Genomic DNA, 22,512 nt, shown 5'->3' with positions numbered 1-22,512 from the left:
ATTCATTTATTGCTTAAATATGTTCACACATACAACTTTTTGAGGCACAATGTAGCGAATTTAATACTTATATCAACGCAATTTCTCCTTGTTAAGGTAGCATCATATAGTCCCAAGCCTTAACATCGCAACGCATCTTATGAAAAAACCTCTATGCAGTTAATAAAACGCCTGATTACGTAGTTTGGATCTATATGAAAATACTAATATACACACAACAGTTTATCTCTGATATAGAAAACATACTCTCAACTATGTATATTGAATGAGACAGTCTTACGACCAATACCGATGTTTATGCTCATACCTTGTATGTTATTATCATATAATGTGACACTTTAAATGTGTGAATCAAACAAAGTTACTGGTTTAAAAATCACACACCAACATCCTTGACACGGCGTATTGTTGAGCGGCCAATGTGTTCTAAAAAATCATACACATGAGCAATTTTACTTTTTGTATGTCGTATGAGTAAACGAAGTGCACACAAAAAAACGTTAGGGAAATCAACAAAATAACATCTTAAAATGTTAGACAAAATAAGATCGAACCATGTTTATTCCATGTTTATGTCTTATTTATATTTGAGAAAATTTACTTGTGCTAAAATTCAATCATACACAATTTAGTTATTGGCCGGACAGACCAACAAACTTACAAAACTATGGTCATACAATTGTTTCATGTTTTTATACTTTGTTTTCCCAGTCACGCTTTTCTCTAGCTAATGTCACATTACCTTTAAATTATTTGAATACTGATATTTATGCTTAAAGGTCACATTTAGATACACGTTGAGGTAATCCAATGTATGAATATCTTTTCTGAATGAATAACTGAATGGTAAGCCATACAAAGCTATAACTTGATGAAATCGCAACTTTCTTATACCTTGCTATATGGTAATCAGGGTCACTTAAAATATAGACTTCAAACTAATCAGAAAGTACCAATTCTAGATTACACATACAACAAATTACCTCTGATTTCAGGTAACAACACATATGAAGGTATGAAAGGCTGAGATAGTATAGTATAACGATAATCAGAGAGCTCGTATACCAAAATGGTAATCAGGAAAGTCTACAAGGCATGTGAATTTGAAGTACCATGAATATGTATCAGTAAAACAACATGAAAAATAATTAAAACCGTTGTAGAAAGCAGCAGCCAGCACACTGACTTAGATTTGCGCACGATGTCAATTGGGTCGATAGCTGAAAACGTCATCTTGTTTTCCCGAGTCCAATCTTACAAAACTTACGTGTACATAGCGCCAATATGTTGGGAGTTCACGGTTTCGATTCCCACCGTGGGAGCGTTCTTTCGATCTCCCCCATTGACACTTAGTACTGGTTCAATGCCCAGGACACAGACTCGGTAGCGTTTCGAATGAGCCTTAGACTTTCTATGCAATCGACTTAAAATAAATATGTTTACAACTCTAACGTGTCCGCTCTTAACGTACACACGCATTGAAGGACATTATTATATGAGACGATTTGTTGCTGCACCATTACTGTATAACTAATCAGTTTAAATGTTTAATCTTATTTTCATCAAAACAACGAACAGTTCCAGAATACGGAATAATTTATAACAGGAAAATTATTTTTATTCGTAATCAGCTCGCTTTAATTATTTTAATATGATAAAATATGAGATATTATTCGCTGAATGTATCAATGTCAATCGTTTTTTGCAAATTTTGCGTATTCCGGAATCCAAAGTACGTTATTTAATGAAAAACGGTACATAAAGTTTGAAAGACAAAGTTTAATCATTCTTTCAGAGCAAACATTCTGCATTGTATTGTTGTACCTTAAATGCTGATTATAATTGTTTTGGTAATTTATTTATATCATATCTTCTGGCATTTTTTAAGTTTAGCATCATTATGTTACAAAAATAATTGTATCGAACACAATAATGCATCAAGTCTAAGGCTTACAATGTTTCATTAATACCTCCTTCTATGTTGGTGAAAACCGATTATGTATACCATGGTATTCATAAAATATTATTCAAACATGTTGCTATAAGAGTTCAGATACATACAGTGTCGAAGACTGTCACCCAAATGTCGAACTTAATTTCGGTAATATCTGGATGTGTGTTGTGTACGTGTATTTCGTGTATTTGCTTAGTGCTTTAATTATTCTGTACGATAGGAAATATTATATCTAGGAATCCTGAATGTAAACAGTTCAACGGAACAAAGGCAATGAAAGTACGATCTTCTCTCCGGGTTAAGAGGTTTACGTTTAGCAAAATTAAAACAAAAAAGCCTCCCCACAAGGAAACGAGCTGATAAAAAAGCTAAACTTCGTTCATGCAGGTCGACTTAGTCTTTTTCAGTCATTCACAGCTACCTGCACAGCTTCAAGAAAAGGGATGTTTCTTCTGAATAATAAATCAGCTTGCATTAATGCACCCAAACAGATTAACGACATCTAGGTGGATTCTTAGAATGTTATTTAAGTATGAAAAGAAAATGTGACAGTATTTCTCAGTCAATCTATAATCAGACGAGAGACCTTTCACCCTTGTAAATAATCGTTTTCTCCTTAACAGTCTGTCCATAACAGGCTTTGTACTTGTATATTACGTATTATCAACGCAAACAGACAGGGGCGGGATCAAACTAGTGTTTACTTTTCAGATATAAATCATATGTGCATGATTTGTTTGCTGTTTTCTGTAAGGTGTTGGTTAACTGGTCACCACAAATCAGTTTGTTCAAAATGAATTCGGAGTTGCGTCTCGACTCCACAGACAATCTCTGAAATGAGGCATATATCTGAAGTCGTCCAAAACATTGTCTTGGGTATGTTAGGATTGTGTCTTCATTTAGTTGGTTATACTCTATCCGTATATAAAACTGAAAATTTACAAAGGCGTTGTCATAACGTTCTTGCCTATTTGCCTTAGAGACTCGGTATAAAGTTGACCAAAACACGAACTTTGTTTGCTAACAACTTGATAAAACCTAATAAACGACCCCCAATCGAAGTAGCAGATGTCCGATACTTGCGATGCAAATAAACTAAAATTGTGAGTGGTGTATGAGAATTACGCATCATGTTTTGGCATATTCATTTTTTCACTTTCTGTCTGGATGAACACATTTGATTACGATTGTTTTAAACCGAAATGTGTGTGATTAATTTTTGACTTACTGTGAAGTTCTGCTTGCACTCAAAGCGCTTTAAAACCCAAACGCTTTGTATTGGTAGTTCCATGGCGGGGATCCCAGTTTCTATCATTTTATGTATAAAGTTGGTGTTTTGTTATAAAGGTAGTGGATTAGAACACGAATTTCTCTCCTGATAGAGTTTCTGAAGTGGAATTGCTTTTATATTGCTTGTGTCGTGTATTCCCATGAGGTTGTTAGCGTCAAATTGAATTGAGTTTGGTACCGTTAAAGTCTATTGAGTTGGTTACCGTCAAAATCCATTGAGTTGGTTACTGTCAAAGTCCATTGAGTTGGTTATCGTCAAAGTCCATAAATTTTATCGTTCATCGTAAAAGTTCATTGAGTTGGTTACCGTCAAATGGAAAGAACGTATGGAGAACACACATATTTTATATTTAGTCAAATAAAACGAAAATCAATTCACGAAAAATAACAAATGTAGATTAGACAAAAAATGCAATTAATACATAAAAACATTAAAATGAACCCTTCCGATAACGCTCACCTTATAAACCATGTTTGACTTGTATTAATTTCATATCATCGTTAATCATATTGATCACCGAAGAAAATTTGACATGCTTAAAGAATGATGGATGCAGTAAATAACACAATACTACAGATAAGCAAAAGTATTTGGCTTTAATATCGTAGGATTACCGTAAGTCGACCATGACCTAATTTCGACCACTTTGTTTACATTAAAAACGCGGCCATTTGGATGACGTCACACGCAAGCGCTCCGAGTATTTCGATGAAGTGACATAACTACGCTTATAAACAAAAACAAATAAAAACAAAACGAGGAAAAAACAGGTAAAATTGCATTTCAAAATAAAAATTTAACTAAAATTACACAAATTTAACTATATCCCATACATTTTATTGGTCCTATTTATTAAATTCCCACAAAAATTGAAATGTAAAGCAGACGATCTTAACATAACACTTTCATTGACAGCGCTTCATATCGGAAAATAGTAGTAGTAAATCGTAGTAAATTTAAGGCAAAGCTTTTTTTATTAAATTGGTTTTCAGACCTCTTCTTAATGGTGATTTTTTTTACTTGTTTTCTTTTCAGGCTTATCTCAAACAATTTTGTAAAATGGGCACAGTGTGACAATAGAGCCTGCAACCACTGGGTACACCTGTCATTTTGTACAGAAATTAAAGTCATCAGAAGAGGTGCAACATTTATGTGCCCATGCTGTGCTAAAGAAGAGTGAAAATTGTTCTTAAGAAAAGTGAAAGAAACATGTTCAATTGTATTTATAAAATATTGAAAACATATTTAATATATATTTACTGTTTTAGTTCTTGTTAAAATTGTTCAAAGAAGCGATGTTTTAAGTTAAGTTGGCCTAATCCATTACCACTAGAGTGCTGTTCCTTTCCCGGATGTGACGTATCGACTTAAGGTAAACAACGCGCGGAGTAAATGTTCTTGTAGTGTGTATGAAACTATCGGCTTTGCGTAGTAAAACATGCTGTAAATAATCATTTTTGACATTGATTTAACGGGAATTAAATAAATCTCTGAAGGTAAATAGTATATTGCTGCATTTTGTTGCCTAAATTAAGAAATTCTTTTACTTGTTTCCTTAACCGGTCGACTTACGGTAATTGGAGGATACTTAAAGAACACTTTAATATTAACGGTGTGATTTTCTTTGTTTCGACTGTTCTATGTGGTTTTGTTGCATGTGGAACTAGACATGCAGGCGATCGGTTTAGTCAAACACAAAAACAAGAACTACACAATCTATTCAAAAGTTAAAATATTTCCAGCGCAATCAGATCTGTAGCGTTAACATTGTAAAGTCTTTACACATGGCGGTTTTGAATGTAAATTGATCACAACAGAACCCATGAATAGCTTCTATCGATATTTGCATCTTTCACTGCAAAATTAACATTGAAAACATCCGCTTCTGATTACCTCGCATGTAAACAATATAGTTAATAACGTTTCCATAATGATCATCCATTAAATAGAAAAGCATTTCGGGATGTCTCCAATAACAACGGGAACTTATTAACTTATTGTGTAATTGGTTTCGAAATGTTTTGGTCAAGGAGAATGTCAACTGTTATTCTTATTCCAGGAAATGCATTTATTTAATTGTTTTTCGAAATGCAAACATAGCAAAATTTCATATGTGTGTACCTTACAATGGGTTTTCATATTAATATACGCAACAAAGAATAATAATTATGAAGATGTGATACTATTTATTAAGAACAGCATAATTGTGTACACCAATGGGCATAACATAAAGCAATTCAGTTTGAGTTGTGATACATTCTCCTGATATGATAGTATATGAGCATAAGGCGATTACTTTATATGTTTTCCATGAGAATTACGGTTTATATTCTTAATTCAACCCATTTATGCCTATCGTCTAAAAAAAAGGCCTTGGCAAACAGCGAAGATCCAGATGAGACGCCGCATGATGCGGCGTCTCATCAGGGTCAGCGCTGTTTGCTTAAAGGAATTTCTGAAAGAAATATTCTAAATATAGAAATAAATATACCAGACATCCCTACTTTTGGATATAAATTGATCCAATTTAGAAGGATGGGATAGTCCACTAGGCATAAATGTGTTAATTTAATAAACGTGAAACACATCTCAATGCTATCATAACGAGAAACTTCTTGTACGTGGAAATGCATGAATAATTTTGTATTGCATTGTCAATCAAGATGTTCTTTTGAATCAATCAATAAATCAATGTTAATAAAACATCTTTTCAAACATAAACAACAATCATACACACAACATGAATCAATAATGTAAATGTTTTACAATTCAGAAGGAACAATCATATAAACACTGATTCGTCGTTGAAATCACATTAATGATCAATTCGTTGCAGAAATTAAATGTATTTGATTTTACAACTTATACTGTATACATAGACCTTTACTTATCAGAATGAGGTTGTACCTCGATTAAAACTAGACAGGTCAGATATAAACAAGTAACATGTACATCATATTTATTGTTGTATAACACAATGTGTTAGAATTGATCTTGTTATTATAATTGGTGAGTTTTTGTTGGCAACACAAAATCCGATGGCTACAAGTAAAAATTGATTATTTGAAATACATTTTTTTGTTTGTTATATAAACCAGTGTCTTATAAAATCATTTCTTTACAAATGACATTTCGACTGAATCATGTCATATAGAAGTCAAAAAGTTGAATAAAAATAGGGTATATGGTTACCCAAGCATTTATAAACGGTATGGGCGGAGACGTTGGCGGTTGATGGGTGGAGTGGAAGGATGCGGTGGTTATCCTATGTGTGGCCCCTTGATGAACAAATATTACGACGTGTTAGACGATTATGTTTTAAGAATAAACAATAACAGTGTTCGAACGCGTCTGAAAGCTCGTCTACGAAGTATTTGATGGCTTTATTGTTCGTACGTGTCCGTTGCTTTTTAACCGTTCCTGTATTAAACACACAGACACCTGCGTTACCTCAAAATGAACACTATCAAAAAGTTTAAGAATGGCTATGAATCAACTTAATTTTATAGGTTTGCATAATTGTCAAATATATTTAAAGGGAAATATTGGCGGGATTTCATTCTAAAAAGACATGTACGAAAATTGTATATATTTAAGAGCGTTGATAAAAACGAGAACGGTGTTAATCAAGCATTCAATGCAATTTTTTAAAGATACTTTTTTCTTACTTTCGTTATGACTTGTTTAAGATGAATTTAACAGTTCAGCAAGCAATACAAGATTCCCATACAAGTGAAAACCCAATCAATTAAAGAATGTGCATTTCATACATATTGGCCTACACAAGCATGTTTTTATATAATAAATATAGGATCTGGCACGAGTTGTCATATCATACCATATTTTATTAAAAGAGGTCAGGAATTTCGTTAGTAAGCGAGCCTTTGGCGAGCTTACTAACGAATTTCCAGGACGAGTTTAATAAAATATGGTATGCTATGACAACGAGTGTCAGATCTTTTTGATCACATGCTTTTAAATGAGCAAATTAAATAAATATTTACGCAAACATAATAATTCATCCCGAATGTTGTTAACATTTCGTGACGTCATTTGACGTTGCAACGTCATTTCAGCAAAACAACAAAATGCGATTGGTCAATAAACGAAAACTAAGCCAATGAAAACGCTTAAAAATGTTGTATTACACATGTGTAATATAAAACATATGTAATGGTTGTATTACATGGGAAATAGGGTATAGCATGTGATAAAATCTCATATCAATTATTTCGTACAAGCAGTATTCGTTTGGTTTTTTTAACTTTCACCTCACATTGCTGTTCGCGCGTTAACTAAGTTTCACACATATATCGAATGTACTTTTCGTCTTATTGCAACAATTTATTTAATTACATGTGGGATTGTGGATATATCAAATTTGATATACAAATATCCAGTAATTATCCACGAAAGATTCAAAATAGTTTTGACCCAAATCCCAAATAAATTTACTCTTTCGTATTTTCCATTTATGTTGTTTAATTATTTTACGGTTGTATTTTCAATATTAATGATCATTCAATAATAATCTCATTGTTCTCAGTGTGTTGTATATTCTAATTGCAAACATATGCTGTACTACTTTAAAATTAAAACTTCCTAAACCATGAATGTCAATGTTGTTGTTAATTTCAATGGTTCTCAAAAGGTTATTAACCACTGACATTTATTTTATTCTTGTTTCTGAAAAATCCTTACGCATTTATTTATAGTCTCTTTCTTCTCCATTAGTTATCGTGTCACAGTGCGAATTACGCATGATAAAGTAAAAGTCCTTCAATTGTCTAATTGTCCTTAATACAATATGACTATACATGTGACTTAACACTAGAGTTACCATGACCTTTGGACTCTGGACTTTGGCTAGGTGTTATTGTATCGGCGTGAGTCATGGTTACGCGGAAATCAATTAAATTTTGTTGAAAAATAGTTAGTTTAGTTCGATTGCATTTAAAGTACTTACTATTCACTTATTATTCTATTGATTCTGTTTCCTGGGCCAAGAACCAGAACTTGGTGTCTTTGGGGAGATCTAAAGAACGCTCGTAAAACAGGGATGGAACTCGTGACTTCTGGGTCGCTAGGCGGACACCATTACATTACAAATACAATTACCATTACAACACGGCGACCTCGAACAAAAATGAAGGTCAGTTGTTATAAGGAACTCATCTTGTTGTAATCTCCCCTGATACGCGAACTGTAATAACAGCAGAGTAAGCATACAACCATCAGTGACAGTATCACTCGTATCATACTTATATAAAGTAAGTTTTGGATATCTGTGCGTACTGTATGTTGCCCTAACATCAAACTCGAACAATATTTGCGGTGTAAACACGGACTGGGTGAGGTACAGACGGAACCAAGGCTACAGTTTCGTGTGGCATTGCGAACCCTATTTAAGAATAGGAAAAATGGCGTATAATGAAACAGCGTCCGAAGTACCTTATGTGCATTACAGCAACGTTTATGTGCCGAAGCTCCATATTTAGACGAGACATGTTGACTCATTGACCAAACCTAGTTTACCATTTCGGTCTTACATGTACACGAGAATGGGCATACATACCGCGTGAATCCTGCTTAAACGATCTGTAACATGTTTTCAAAATGATATGCGCGCAGATGTATAGAATACCGCATTGAATTCTGAGGGACAATGCTTGTATGAATAAAACTTGTGCTACCCGCAAACAATCTGTTTTGAAAAATCTCAAAAAGGCCAAAACGTAAATGTTGATATAACAATGCTATATAACAAGTTTAGTTCAATTTACGTTAACTGAATTCTAATTTTTCTTTAGAACATTAAGGTAATAGAAACATGTTTTTTTAATCTCACTTCATTGTCGATTTGTTTCACCAAAACGAAAAATACGATTTTTTCACATTCACGCAAACTGCTTAGAATTTAAGGTTACATAACAAGTTTGCGTGATTCTGGTTAATAGAGTAGTTTTTCAAGATGCGTTTTAGAGTGATTTATATTTTACAACAAACAGTGTTTTCAATAAATTCCTGTTGGGATATACAATACGTTTCTGAAAGAAGAATATACATACATTTCCGTTGGAATTGGAATTTGGACGCGAGTTTGCTTTTAAATGTTTACATTAAATAGAACACAACTGGAAAAAGCTCAAACGGATGGTCTACGTAGTGCATAACGTTTTGTATTAAAAAAGCTATTATACAATTGCCAACTATGCATCGATCGTTTATTGGAATGGCAAATTTGACAGCGGAAGACCTAAATGGACGAATAGTGGGGGAAATATGGTGGGTTTCTGTTTTCATTGGGTTGGAAATAGTTGCAGGTTTAATTGGCAATGTCGTTGTGCTCTACGTGTTTGGACGCAATTACCACCACTGCAATTTCCGTTATTTTGTTCTGTGCATTGCATATATTGACATTCTAAGCGTTTGCACAATAATGCCAGCAGAGATTGTTAACCAGTTATACTGGTACATTTATCCTCTTCACGAATCTGTATGCAAGATAAAGGCTTATCTAAACCTGTTCACCGTAGCAGTAGAGGCGTTTTGCCTATGTACCGTCGCTTTTGACAGATACCGGAAAATGTGCGCACCTCACAGTTGGCAGATCCGACCTTTCCACGCATGCCGGATATGCGTAATCATCGTGGTGTTTGCAGCAGTGCTTTCAACTCCAGTTCCGGTTTTATGGGGACTGCACACGTTCAATGTCACCAACGTTAGCGTCACCGTTTGTGAGAAGGACGAACGATTTGTTAAAACTGGAATTCATCAAAACTATATTAGTGCCATATCTGTTATAATTTTATCTTCTGCAATAGTTTCGATACTGTTATACGTCACACTATATTTCAGGGTACATCGTACAGTTTTCGAACAAAAAGAAGGATTAAAATCAGTTATAACATCATCCACAAATGTACCTAATGAAAGCATTGAAACAAACGACAATATTCTTCCAGATGCAAACACTCTTATCATGAAAAGAAAATCAGACGACACAAAAGCAAACGTTGAAACGTCAGAAGATTGTTCCAGCCATGTGTCCGACGACAATCATGTGAATATCCACAAAACAAATCAACCGAAAAAATCGGCAGAAAGTGTTCAACATAAGAACGTTCCGAGTATTTCAACAAGACACAAACTAGAACTTGGACCAAATGCGAACGAGGAAAATATATGTGACATTATGAAAAATACCTCACTGAAAGTTAAATCTAAACGAAAATTTCACAAACAAGTTCGGCTTCGCAGAACAACGAAAGTAACGTTAACGCTCAGTATTATATTCAGCTTAACGTTGTTCTTGTATGCAGGACTGCACATGTTTCTTGGAAAAGACGAACACAAACTTCATAAAATGTCTGATTCAAACATTGGTCTCTTTTTCTTTGGCTTAAGGTTTGTTTTCATAAATCACGTGATAAATCCGTTTGTTTACTGGATGTTGGACAGGGAATTTAGAACTATTTTAAAACAAATAAAATATATCGCTCTCTCGTTTTGTTTAAATAAATGATTATATACGATTAACATATTGTGTATGTTCGTCAATATAATTAAGGCATTATAATATTGGAAATAGTCCGTCAATTGAAACCAAGCTACGATTCTCGTTACTTTAATACATATTTATTTTACGAATTGATCAAAATTACGAACATACATAAAAAAACATAGGGTGACAATATATATTTTTTATTTCATTAAAATGCTGTTGGAATTTTATGTTCAGAGACTTAAAAAAAATTCATCAAATAACTATTAATCGCAATACAATTGGTTACCTGTATAAACATTAACTATTTGTTAATTGCCAGATAATCTATTAGAATGTCTAATAACATGTAACACAATGTCTTCATTTTATTTCTATTTTAAACAGTTACATGTTCAAGCGATAGTTTATAAGTGTGCTTTATCACTGTTAAAATAATCGGCGAAACGTTATAAACAGGATATGATCTATTTCCAACTTAACTTAAGCACAACCCACGCGCTAAATCAAACCCTTAAGATCTTCAAGGCAACATCCGATACACGATTGTAATCCTGTTTAACTGCCAATCTCTTGATCAAATATATCGGCGTTGATTCAAACTAGTTGCAATATCATGTATACTAAAATGGAAAATATAAAAGCTCATGAATTAAATGAACAAATAAAACGTGTTGTTTTATGGAACAGTTTATTCCTAGGACTTGAAATCCTACTAGGGCTACTCGGAAACACGATCGTTTTGTATGTGTTTTTTCGGCGGTACAAACTGTGCAACTTCCGGTTCTTTGTGCTATGTTTAGCCGTCTTGGACATGCTAGGGGTGCTAATAGCAATGCCCGGTGAGATAGTGACCCTGATGTTTTGGTATATTTACCCGCCGATTCCTGCTTTTTGCAAGATGAAAGCGTTCTTTAACATGTTCACCGTGTCCGGCGAGGCTTTCTGTCTGTTCCTGATAGCGGTCGACAGATACCGGAAGGTACGGGCCCCACATGGTTGGCAGATCAGCAAACGCCTAGCGTTTGCTTTGTGTGTTTTAATATTCGTCGCGGCAGGTATTTTTTCATCACCAGTGCCCTTTCTATGGGGAATTCGTTCATATAACGATAACACTACGAATGTTACAGTTACCGTTTGTGAAAGGGACGAAAGTCATGTAAATACTGAGGAACACCCATTGTTCATCTCCGTGACCATGGCCAGTATTGTGGCTGTTCTAACAGCAACAATTGCCTTGTATATACCGATAACGTGCACTATTTTGTCCGATGAATCTAACGATTCTCTAACATTGAAGAAAATGAAACGACAGAAAAAAACGGAACCTAAAGATGTCACAAGTATTCCAGCAATTCAGGTTTCAGAACATATGGATATCAATGATACAGAGTTCCACGATAAAGAAACCAAATCCAACACCTCATATATGCCTACATCTATCAAGATGCAAAAATTCGCTTCGGGAGTACATACTGTTTCTGAATCAGACATTACAAGTTCTGAGGTAAAGGAAACAACATCAACTTTGTGTTTGGATACATCTACGTTTAATGATCAGACCTCAAGTATGACTGACGAAGAAACTTCACAAAACATGAAAGAAACAATAGTTACAAAAATTAAGTTTCCTTTGGATAAAAACACGTGCATAACTGACTTCGACAGAAACCTTAAACAAGATATTCTGCCTAAGGAAAAGCAATCATTAAGAAAACGTCAATTAAGAAATAGAGCACGTAGAATTACACGTGTTCCACTTTTATTGAGTATAATATTTACACTCACCGTAGTATTATATTTTAGCTTGCTTTTTGCACTCGGACGAGATTCCAAGTTAGTCCAGGAACTATCTGACATGAGTAAGGCATTTTATTTTTTCGGCCTGAGACTAGTGTTCATCAACCACGTGATAAATCCATTTGTGTATTGGGTACTAGATCGGGAATTTAAGAAAGCCGTGATGCAGATCTTTAATAAACCATGCAACAGATGCTGTTGATATTTTACGTCTCTTCGAGATAACACTTGTAAGCAATTTGAACTGTTATTTATGACTCTAAATATTCAATGAAAAGTGACAGTGGACATGCCATCATAGTCATGTTTGATACAACCCTCTCTTGTATACCGGTCAAAAGAATAGCGCACAGATTACATTGTATTTCTTGACGAATCTCGTTATATACAATGACGATGGATTTTAATAATACCAAACTTTACAATTTTTAACCAACATAAACAGAAATATTAGCGTACTAAAAAGCAAAACATATATTAGCTGCAAACTATATGAAGATGCACTATAATATTTTTTTTGTAAATTGTAAATTATTGTAAATTGATAACGTATCTATACGCATATGATGTCGTTTTTTCTTTCATTTCTAAAAGAGTGAATTTGTTAATTCCTGCAATATATATAATTTTTAAAGCATGTGGACTATTATAAGGCTGGTGTTCGATAAATGATCTCTTAATGTGTTTGGTTATTGGCAACCGCCTCGGTTATAGTGGTGTTAATTCAATCAATTATGTACTAAGTAATCAACAATATTGCTCTGTTCAGTATATGTGTTAATTGGGCCTTAAATTACCTTATTGTGCCTTCTTCATGCAGTGCATGACTATGATTTGAAAAAAAAGATGAAATGTATCTTAAGCTTAATACTTAACACGATTGAACTATTGGACACTCGTTAAGGTTTAATTGCATCATGCCTCAGAAAGTTAAGGCTTTGTTGTATATAACGAGAGTTAAGAGTTGCCCGGTCTGTTTATTAATCATGGAGCGATAAAATAGTATTTAAATTGAAATTGTTTTACAGTTGAAATTGTTTCCAACGTACAGTTAAATGTTTAATGAATAATGCTGGACCGAACATTAGGATTAGAGCGGTTGCATCATTTTTATTCCTGTTTATACGTGTTTGTCTTGTCTAGAGCATTTGTTTGGTGACACTGTTTGGAAATTGGTTCCTTGCCATATATAAAGGTTTGTGGCCCCATTGAACCTGATTAACCCTACTCGATCCCTTACAAATAAGAATTATCTTCGTTACTAAAATAACATGTTTTAATAAACGTGGAATAGAATGGATCAATAAGGCTAAAATAAACATTTTAGTATGGTTTAATTGCCTTTGGGAGCAACTTTCCCATGTTGCATTATTGTACATGCTTAGAACGGATAAAACACAATACGTACATGTACGGTAGTAACATATTATGATTGAATACGTTTCACGTATGAAGGGCATGTCATTTTACTCTATGTTAATATATATGCGTCTAAGTATTATACACCAGTGTTGATTTCTCTTGTTTTTGTATATATCCATTTGCATCTGTTGTGAAATTGAGCCCATTCTCATGAGTGCGCCTATGATACCTCTAGTTCCAAGTCACAAGTGCTCGATCGTCCTGAATACAGGATTATGATCAATGACCATTAATTTAGATTAATTTCATACTTGTGCTACTGGTCTTTCTTTCTGTTTTTATAACAAAACATGAATATGTAGTTTATATTCACATTTATTGTTGTTTATACCGATCTATTATAAATCATACTTATTTTATAATTTATTAATATCCTGGCGTAAGTTAAATTCCAATGTATTTTTGTAAGGAAGCATATTTTAATCTTAAAAAAGTTCAACGGCCGTTCTGCCTTACGCACATTTAGGCAAATACGTGATATATAAAAAAATATTATTAAATTTCATTATCATTGAATTTATCCAATATGAAATAGAGGCCATCAATTCAGTAATCGATTGAAATGAATGCACATAAATGATCTTTTATAACTTATATGCTCAAACGATTCGTAATTTCATATATCACTGACTAGTTTTATCAATCGTGTATTTGTTATGTATGTTTTCAGAATGTTATACATGCTATTTAAGTTCATTTAACAGTGTTGTTTCTTTAAAATACCAAACGTAAGTTAACTTTGTTTATTATGCGGCACATGACCTTGCTTCCAAATACATCTTTAAGTGCTTAACGTCATTAACATCACATTCATTTCTCATTCTAACGTAGAGAAAAAAAATTATCCTCTGAATTCATTAACTGAATTGCATTCGTTCAGCATGTACTTGGAACAGTTTATATATTATATATTCAGTCCTAGCCGGTATTCGCGCCTACGGCAATTATCGATACAACATACTAAATGATTTGGCTAGTAGATTGAGATTCTATTATTAGACTTGAAATATGAATTATGCATAGGTACAACAAACAAGGGCAATAACAGGAAATAAATCGCAATGTACAATCCTAATTCATACATATACGCTTCCCAAGTACATGTTTCTTTTTCAAAACAAGATTGCTTTTAGTTCAGAAGCATTATAAAGACTTTCCAGGCCGTGTCAATTTCTATCTAGAAAAATCTATTAATGGTTATATGAACTGGAAGTAATGTATCATCTACTATAAACTTGTTGAACTTAGCTCCGGCTGATACACGATCCGCGATGTCATTTCCTGCGTTTAGTGACTAAGTATTAGCCATAGGATTCCATCTCTATTTGTAAGACTTCATTCAATGTCAGATATTTTTCTAGCATCTTCTCAGCATTTTACTAATTCGTAACATATATTAATGTTTATTGTCATATTGATGTTTGACATATGTAGCTTTGTATAACATTTCATGCATGATTGTTTTTTAAAGCTGGTATTTATATTTGCTTGAATAAATATTGTTAAAACAACACAGCGCGTCCTATGATGGAAGATTATCAGCGGAAGTTCAGGGTTCAAGTAAATGATTTTATCTTCAAGACATTATTAAATGTTTTCATAGACAACATATAGCTTCCTCATTCTTTATACAACACAAATGAGACAATACGAAAAAAGAGGAAGGTCTACAGAATAACGAACGTAATGCACCATGATTAAACTGTAGTGTTATGAAAAGGACATACGTTTATTGCGTTATTATATTTTCTTAAATAGATTTATCTTTAAATAAGTATTTATCAAAGGGGTTTTAACCTATTTGTCACTTTTTTATAAACGATTCTACAGATTTCCATTCGTTTATGTTTAGTAGGCGAATAAAACGCACTGATATACGATTGCGCAATAAAAATTACATGACTGTAGTGTATACAAAATTAATTGCGAATGTGGGTAGTTTATTGACAACGTGTATATCTAAATCATGAACAAAATGTATTAATACACTTTTTAAATATTAAATTGTTCCAACTGTCGATGTAGATTATCATAAATCTATCAACGCTACAATAAATAGTACGCTTTTAGACGGATGTTTTTACCATGTGTTTTATTTTATAGAAAATAATATGTCGTTATTCGCTGGTTGGTCGCATGCATAAATTAATTAAAATCTATACATTCGTGGCCAGAATAGTTGGTTTAAACACACGGTTAATCACCTAACGGGAGTACATTTAATGATATTTCAGTTAAACAGTGTGTTAAACGTCTCATCATTATACACTTAAAAAACAACAAGCGTCTGCGTTTCCGTTTAGCATTTCATGGGACAATCAAGTCCTACTTACATTTTATTCGCAACGGAATTCATTGTTTCCTCTGAACTTTTGTATATGTCTTGATGTTTTACTCTTCAATGCATACAAGTTCACAGCATAGTTTCCTCACGACGACCATTTAAGATGAAAATCCTTTAAGAACAATTTCCAAATCGATATTTCATTGTAAAGCATCTGCTGGGTAATAAAATTTCGAGGAGATTGTTATTAATGAATGCCGCCATAAACAACGGCGTATGAATTGCTTTTTTATGTAATGCATTAAACATTTATTGAAAATTCTTACAAAAAATAGTTATGCAACAATTTATGTTTTCTCATTGGAAAAAATACGTTTGAATGCATGATGATAAGACGTTAGTCAGCTTTTTAATCCATAATCTTAAAACAAACGTGAGAATGTCAGTATTATATATCTACATTAGTCGGTATGATATATGAAACGCTAGTTGGTTGTTAAAATAATACACTCCAATCAATTGTTGGACATCATAGTTGGTTTTGAAAATAAAATTTTTATTCGTTTCTCAAGCTGTACGCTTCACTGCAAAACTCAAAACCCATCCGGATACTTGTTTAAAACGCTGTTTAAATATCTGAGTTTGAAATTTCAACTAGCATAATAAGAATAGTTCACATTTGTGATGTATGGATTCTCCTATATCATTTAAGCGATTGCTCACTTACATCTGCGTTGCGTGTATAAACATGTTGTTTTTATTGTCAAATCTGTGTGACGTCTGTCAACACTTCAATGCGTGAAGTCGATTTTAGATTTTAATTTAATAAACTAGCTCATCGTTTGCCCAGCTCAAGGGTCGTTGGCGGGTAAGTTACCATACCGTCATCATCTCCTGAGAGAACCTTATGGTCGTACGTATAGTACATCAGTAGTGTCAGACATAAAAAGCCCAGTCAATGCCAAATAAGGAAATATATTCAGTAGCGACCTTAACGTACGGATCGAAGAAACTTTTGCACAGAAACTCAATGATCACCTTCAACTCACTATTCCTCTTATAAGAAGAGAAAGTCAGATATCCTCTGGGCCGAGAAGGAACGTATTTTGACAAGAACATTGCTGTACTATCGAACTTGTATCGCTCGATCCTCACATGGTATTGTAGGTACGCGAAATCGATAATCGGCGACGTCTTGACAGATACCCTCTGGGCCGAGTTGGACCGCGTTATAAACAAGAACATTGCTATACTATCGAACGGGTATCGCTCAATCCTCACATGAGGTACGCGAAATTGATAATCGGCGACGTTTTGGCATACCCTATGGGCCGAGTAGGACCGCGTTATTAACAAGAACATTGCTATTCCATCAAACTGTTATACCTCGATCCTCACATGATATGGTTGATAAGCGAAATCGATCATCGGCGACGTCTTTTCGTCCTTAATACGTTCTAAGCGGGTCTCCGATTAAACTGTGACCTTGGCGTTTGTACTACGTTGTTGCTACGTCTATGACTTCTCTTGGTCGATGTCATGGCGTTCTAGCGAGTACGCCCTACGAATTCAGAATTTCGGCGATAATTTTGAACTTGTCAAAAGCAGTTAAGAATATTCGTGAGCTGACCGACATTCTTAAAACTCAGCGCAGTGGAAACTCAAATTTGACTTCTGATTTGAGCTCAAAAAAAGAAATCGGTCATGGTACTGGAATATATGTGTCCTCAGTTTCATGCTCCCTGTACTCAGTATGCCAATAAATTGCTACTACACCAATATACTATCCCGGAATTCGCTTGAGCTTAGAAAAACCCAATAATCCATCGTTACAATGCTGATCAATTATGTCAACCAATGATAGCTTAATTTAAATAGTAACGATTGATTCGGTGTGTAATTTTGAAAGGATTACAAATGAGTCAGCTTTATTTGTGCCAGCAGATAAGTGGAGTTTTCCAAAAGGCTGCTTTTTCTGGTATACATTTATTGATACATGGCTAACGAAATATCGATTGAAATGCATTAATGACTATCGACGCCTCAACAAATAACAGAGATCCAAATAAATGTTTTTATTAACTATAACGAGCCTAATTGAACACTTAATAAAATACAAATACATAAACGGTCAGATAATTCATTAATTCACATCACGTTGCGAAGTTGATAACACTGTTTTAAGTAACGCTTCGCCATTACGATTCTTGATTTCACACTGATCTTAGAAAAACGTTTGATAGGCGTTATCCATACAATAAGAACATGAGTATACAGGAATTGAAGACATACGTATTATTTGTTTGGTATATGACTTTCTATTTAATATTTACCGAGAGTGTTGTTATACTAGTGGTATCCTCACAATCATTGAAAGTGTGACCACTAATACATCATCACACAATCAAAGAATGCAATACAACCTGTCCAAACAACTGAGTCATATAATATTACCTGCAAATAATATTTTGACTTTTATTCTGTGTTATATATGAGTTTTGATTTTTTGAAAAAAAGCTTATGTATAGATCATGTGATGCTCTTTGTACCTGATTGACTGATCCCAATTCTATTCATAGAATAGCCTTCCCGTGTTAACATCCGACACACACTGTTTACAGTAAACGATTGCTTTTACAAGGAATATCCGTAAAATAATATGCTCCTGACTACCTTTTTTCTTTTTTTCTTTTTTGTGGACAGTATTGTGAACTATGTATAGTGCAGAAATGTACTGCGTAAATTGCAAGTTTCATACTTATGATAATATACTTATGGACAGAAGATTAGTTTACGTTACGAACAATTAAATGTACCTTGTCCGTGTGCAATTTAAATAAAACACTTTATAATCAATTATCCTCTTTCATGGATACAAAAAGGTGATTCGTTGGCAGGTCAATAACGAAAATTGATTTTAAGCAAAATGGTTGAATAACATTAATAAGTATTGTTCGGTTACTAAAACACTATCGATCACAAAAGATCTGGCAAAGACAGTATAACATAGTTTCATACGTTAATAAAGTTGTGAAACCCAATTCACTTGACATAAAAATAATCTAAATCAACTAAACCAAGAAACGCATAATATCATAAAAATGCAATAAAAGGCGTTTCCTAATCGATTGACTGATGGCCTTTAATCGTCAAAGGAATATGTATGATCGTTGTGCGTATAAATACAAGCCTCCCGCGCTATACTGTATTCCCTCTAAAGAAACCATATTCAGAGGGTAAAATATCTTAGCAATTTTGCTTGCTACCGTATCTACCTGCAAGAATGTCTGTAAGTTGCTGCATGTGTGTCTATTTAATATGTAACTTTATCACGTATTAAACGTTTAACTGTTTTTCATTTTCAGCGCTCAGCTAGTCTCATTATTCACACAATAAAGATGAATATTTTTGTTCTCAGCCTCTGCCTTGCTGTTGCAGCTGCCTCTCCCTGTAACTACATGCTTGCAACTAACACCCCATGTAAGTACATTCATGGCCTCACTCTGTGCCGTACTGTTGTAACTGACATCCCATGTATTTACATGCTTGTTCTCACTTTATGTCGTACTGTTGTAACTGACATCCCATGTATTTACATGCTTGTTCTCACTTTATGTCGTACTGTTGTAACTGACTCCCCATGAAAGTACATGCTTTTTCTCACCCTGAGTCTTGCTGTTGCAACTGACACCCCATGTAAGTACATTCATGTTCTCACCCTGTGCATCGCTGTTGCAACTGACTCCCCATGTAAGAACATGCTTGTCCTCAACCTGTGCCTCGCTGTTGCAACCGACTCCCCATGTAATTAGATTCATGTCCTCACCCTTAGCCTCGCTGTTGCAACTGACACCCTATGTAAGTACATGCTTGTCCTCACTCTGTTTCTTGCTGTTTCTACCGATACCCCATGTCAGCACATGCTTGTCCTCACTCTGTGCCTCGCTGTTGAAACTGACGACCCATGTAATTATATTCATGTCCACACCTTCTGCCGTGCTGTTGCAACTGACACCACATGTTAGTACATGCTTTTCCTCACCCTCTGCTGTGCTGTTGCAACTGACACCCCATGTTAGTACCTGCTTTTCCTCACCCTCTGTTGTGCTGTTGCAACTGACACCCCATGTTAGTACATGCTTTTCCTCTCCCTCTGCTGTGCTGTTGCAACTGACACCCCATGTTAGTACATGCTTTTCCTCACCCTCTGCTATGCTGTTGCAACTGACACCCCATGTTAGTATATGCTTTTCCTCACCCACTGCTGTGCTGTTGCAAATGACATCCCATGTAAGTACCTGCTTGTTCTCAACCTCTGCCGTGCAGTTGCAACTGACACCCCATGTTAGTACATGCTTTTCCTCACTCTCCGCCTTACTGTGTAACTGAAACCCCTTGTTAGTACATGCGTTTCCCCATCCTCTTCCTGTCTGTTGCAACAGACACCCCTTGTAAGAGCATGCTTCTCGTCATCATCTGCCTTGGTGTTTCAACTGACACCCCATGTAAGTACATCCTTTTCCTCACCCTCTGCATTGATTTTGCAACTGACATCCCATGCAAGTACCTGCTTGTCCTCAACATCTGCCGTGCTGTTGCAAATGACACCCCATGTTAGTACAAGCTTGTCCTCACCATCCGCCTTGCTGATGCAACTGACACCCTTATGTAAGCACATGCTTTTCCTCACCCTCTGCATTGCTTTTGCAACTGACACCCCATGTAAGTACATGATTTTTCTCACCATTCGCCTTGCTGTTGCAACTGACACCCTTACGTAAGGACATGGTTTTCCTCACCTTCATTGCTTTTGCAACTGACACACCATGTAAGTACATGATTTTCCTCACCATCCGCCTTGCTCTTGCAACTGACATCCAATGTAAATACATGCTTGTCCTCATCATTTGTCGTGCTGTTGCAACTGATACCCCATGTTATTACATGCTTGTCGTCACCCTGTGTCTCGCTGTTGCAAATGATTCCCCATGTCATTACATTCATGTCCTCACCCTGTGTCTCGCTGTTGAAACTGACCCCCATGTCATTACATTCATGTCCCCATCCTGTGCCTCGCTGTTGCAACTGACTCTCCATGTCATTACATTCATGTCCTCACCGAAGACGTTTGTCTTTAATGAATTCACTAAAGGGATTGTCTATGCATAGCTTCCGTGTAGCACTTTCTTTATGGATTATGTCTAGGCACAGTGGACATGGACCGACATTAAACACATATGATAAATTAATATTAGTTATTAAATAAGATATGTATGATACATGAGATAAACATTCACGTTCTATAATTTAGATTAAGTAAAACAAACGCTTTGACCTTTTCCAGTTGATGGTGATTACAATTTCGACGACGATTATCGATTTGGATTCGAAGACTCTCATATGTTTCAAAGATACGGTTGAATTGGTTGGGTTGAATTGCCATTGTACGGTTACGTTAATGGCGGATTCGATGGATATCCAATGATCGGCTACGGTGGCAACTACGGTTTTGGAAAGTACGGATACCCGATATACAGAGGGTTCGGAAGTAAGTGGAATCAACATCATTCATCAGTTCATTGATTTGTTTAATTTATGGAACGGATGCAGTTGGATTTTATCTCGTGAAATACGGAAGAATTGAAGAGCTTTACTATGCTAAGATACTTATTAAACGCGTTTGACGAAACACAATAAAAATATGTCGGTGGACGAAACACAATAAAAATATGTCGGAAGAATATCAAATTATGTATATGTGTCATTCTCTCCGAAGATTAGCTGTAACTCCACTGAGAAAATGTTAAAGAATCTATTTCCATCATAAATTCCACTTGTATTTTAAAATGTCTGACAAATTATATTGATGCTATTTAGTATCAAAGTGCTTTTTTCCACTACTTAACTTCAGACATACAAATGGATAAAATTACATAATGTAGCAGAGTCATGAAGTGTTTATATTTGCAAATGACGTACGTGTTTGGATGGGTCTATGTCTTTATGAGTTTAATGAGACTGTAATGCATGGGGGTGAACGTTTAAGATAATAAAGTTACTATACGGTATGCTAGGAGTCTTTATGATGTGCTAACACATATTTGTTTGTACATTTTCAGGCAAAAGGGGCGTTGGATACTTTTGATTAAATGATAATTCTTGCTCACCTCTGTCGACCGTGTTAAACCGGAATTCTAAAAAACCTATTGCTTGGTTTCTTAAACTGTGTATCAATCTTTGTGAAAATAAACATGCGC

The 22,512-nt window shown here is 34.8% G+C and overlaps 1 long non-coding RNA gene across 1 annotated transcript; it reads left to right on the top strand.

Annotated features, from left to right (window-relative positions):
- Positions 1-4,622: 4,622 nt before the first annotated feature.
- LOC127842622 (uncharacterized) lies at positions 4,623-22,512 on the top strand. The gene is made up of 3 exons (XR_008031745.1): positions 4,623-4,741; positions 21,600-21,803; positions 22,375-22,512. It is a non-coding gene; the product is annotated as an uncharacterized LOC127842622 (long non-coding RNA).

The sequence above is a fragment of the Dreissena polymorpha genome, chromosome 8 (assembly GCF_020536995.1).
Source record: "Dreissena polymorpha isolate Duluth1 chromosome 8, UMN_Dpol_1.0, whole genome shotgun sequence".
Lineage (NCBI taxonomy): Eukaryota > Metazoa > Mollusca > Bivalvia > Myida > Dreissenidae > Dreissena > Dreissena polymorpha.
The sequence above is the reverse complement of the archived record's forward strand: the minus strand, read 5'-3'. Positions and strand labels throughout refer to the sequence as shown.